At 44.9% G+C, this 2709-nt stretch overlaps 1 protein-coding gene and 1 pseudogene across 3 annotated transcripts in view; both read left to right on the forward strand.

The window, feature by feature from the left end:
* shroom2a (shroom family member 2a) overlaps positions 1-2709 on the forward strand; it is a 68678-nt gene that overhangs the window by 33140 nt on the left and 32829 nt on the right. The window lies entirely within an intron of this gene.
* LOC106512415 (adenylate cyclase type 8 pseudogene) lies at positions 1837-2635 on the forward strand (annotated as a pseudogene).

Consider the following 2709-nt stretch of genomic DNA (forward strand, 5'->3'; position numbering starts at 1 on the left):
GATATATCGTATTGTGACCCCTCTGTTATGATATGTATCGTATCGCCAAATTCTTGCCAATACACAGCCCTAGTCATTACTATGTGTTTCAGCCTGAACATTATTTACCAGGTCACAATAACCTATCAATTTTTATTACTTTCTGCTATGAATTAAAATTTATTATTGGGTTTAGGAATAATAAATCAAAAATACTTGAGAAAGGTGAGGGTATGGGGGGTATAAGGTCTTCCCAAAACACTGGACTGTGTAGTGTTTTTAAATTAGAGGCCAAATTAATTTCAAATGTGCTGGAGTGTCTCCCCCCCTTAAAAAACTGTTTATGTTAATGAAAAGGATTCTGTCTCTCTTAAATGTTTTAATGTACGTGCATTTCTTTGCCAGCAATAGGAACAAACACAGAATACTCTTCAAACTTTCTTGATCAAAACAAACTTGAACATTTATATGATAGCATTTTTTCTGCTTATAAACTAGAAGTCTGAAGAAAACATTTGACACCAAATGGCCTAAGTATCCAGTGTTAGTTTGTTTATTAAACCAAACAAGACATTGGTAATACAACTGCATTATGTCCTTGTGGATTTAGAAAAAGACACGGTGCCGAGGCAGCATCTGTGGTGATGTATGAAGAAATCTGAAGTAGCATGAATGTATATTAGACTGGTACAGAGGACAGTAGGACAGTAGATGTGCCTTCACCCACCTAGCCTACTGATGGTGGTCAGAGGGTCCGGTGGCACCGGTGCATGGCAGCCCCACCTCTGTCAGTGTGCCCCAAAGCAGCTGTGGCTACAGTGTGGTGTGTGAATGAGTGAATGATTGAAGTGTAAAGAGCTTTGAGGTCCATGTGGACTTGATAAGGCGCTATATTAGTTCAGTCCATTTACCTTTTACCATGTGCTGTAGGAGTGACCGATAGCTTCAAAGTGGAGGTGGGGCTGCATCAAGGTCCGGCTCTGAGCCCCTTTTTGTTTGCTCTGGTGATGAACAAGCTAACCGACGAAGTCAGGCAGGAATTCTTGTGGACTTTGATGTTTGCAGATGACATCATAATCTGTGGTGAGAACAGGTGGAAGAGAACTTGGAGAGGTGGAGATATGAGGAATGATGGTCAGCTGTAACAAGACAGAGTAGATGTGTGTGAATGAGAGGGAGGCAGGTGGAACAGTGAGGCTACAAGGACCAGAGGTCACAAAGGTCCAGGACCTCAAAGTCAGGTTAACTGTCCAGGAAAACAGGAAGTGTGGTAAGGAAGTTAAGAAGAAAGCCCAGGTAGGACGGAGTGTCAGATGATTTGTGACAAAGTGTAGCAGCAAAGATTAAATGAAAGGTTTACTAGAGAGTAACCATGTTGTACAGTGTGGAGACAGAGACATGGACAAAAAGACAGGAGACAGACCTGGAAGTGTCAGAGCTGAAGATGTCAAGGATCTCCTTGGGAGAGACACAGATGGATAAGCTTAGGAATGAGATCAGAGGTACAGCACAGGGAAGTGAAGTCAGAGAGGACAAAGTGAGGTAGTTTGACCATACCATACCCATACCATACCATACCATACTATACCAAACCATACCATACCATACCATACCACTTTTATTTATGAAGCACTTAAAACAGCATAAAGCCAACCAAAGTGCTTAAATGGGCAATATTATGTTTCTCAGGCATACATTTAAATACTATACCAAAATAAAGTAACTATATCTTTAGTTGCAATTAAAATGCTGTTTTTACTGTATGTTTAAATAGAAAATAAACTTATCTTCTCATCACTTCCTCTTCTAAATGCCTTGAAATTGGCCTCTGTCTCTTTAAGAACCACCTTCCGCGAGGAGGTGGAGGACATGAAGGAGCAGAGGGAACACAATGAGTGTCTGCTGCTCAACATCTTGCCAACTCATGTGGCACAGCACTTCCTGGAAAGAGACCCCAATGATGAGTTGTACTCTCAGTCATACGAGCTTGTTGGTGTCCTGTTCGCGTCTCTGCCGGGATTCTCTGATTTCTACGAGCAGAAAGAACTCCTCCATCAGCACGTCGAATGCCTCCGCCTCCTCAATCAGATCATCAGTGACTTTGACGAGCTGCTGGAGGAGTGTTACTTCCAGGAAGTGGAGAAGATAAAAACCATCGGCAGTTCCTACATGGCAGCTTCAGGCCTCTCACCTGATGAACAGGACTGTGAGGACAGCTGGAGTCACCTGAGTGAGTTGATGCTGTTTGCTCTGGCCATGCAGGAGAGTCTGAAACACATCAACACCCAGACTGGAAACCAGTTCCAGCTCAGAATCTGTTTCGCCCACAGCCCAGTGATTGCAGGTGTGATCTGCGCCACCAAACCTCAGTACGATATCTGGGGCCTGTCGGTGAACATGGCGAACCGGATGGAGAGCACCAGAGTCAAAGGGAGGGTCCTTGTCCCAGAATCCACCAGCTGTATTCTAATGGAGCGAGGCTTCCCACGGCAGCTCAGAGGGGACATTTATGTCAAAGGGATCAGTGAGCGCCACGGCAAAGTCCGTACTTACTTCATGAGCAGTTGAGATGAGCGGTCCAGTTTCGTGGAGCGCAGCAGTGGGCGGGGATTCAGTCTGAACAGGAACACCCTGGGAGCAGTGGTCTACGGTCTTGTTCAGGCCAGGAAGAGGGAGAAGCTGAGAGAGGAGAACGGAGGCTTCCACCTGGTGGAGGCCACCTAGAAGAGC

The sequence above is a fragment of the Austrofundulus limnaeus genome, unplaced genomic scaffold (assembly GCF_001266775.1).
Source record: "Austrofundulus limnaeus strain Quisiro unplaced genomic scaffold, Austrofundulus_limnaeus-1.0 Scaffold8, whole genome shotgun sequence".
NCBI lineage: Eukaryota > Metazoa > Chordata > Actinopteri > Cyprinodontiformes > Rivulidae > Austrofundulus > Austrofundulus limnaeus.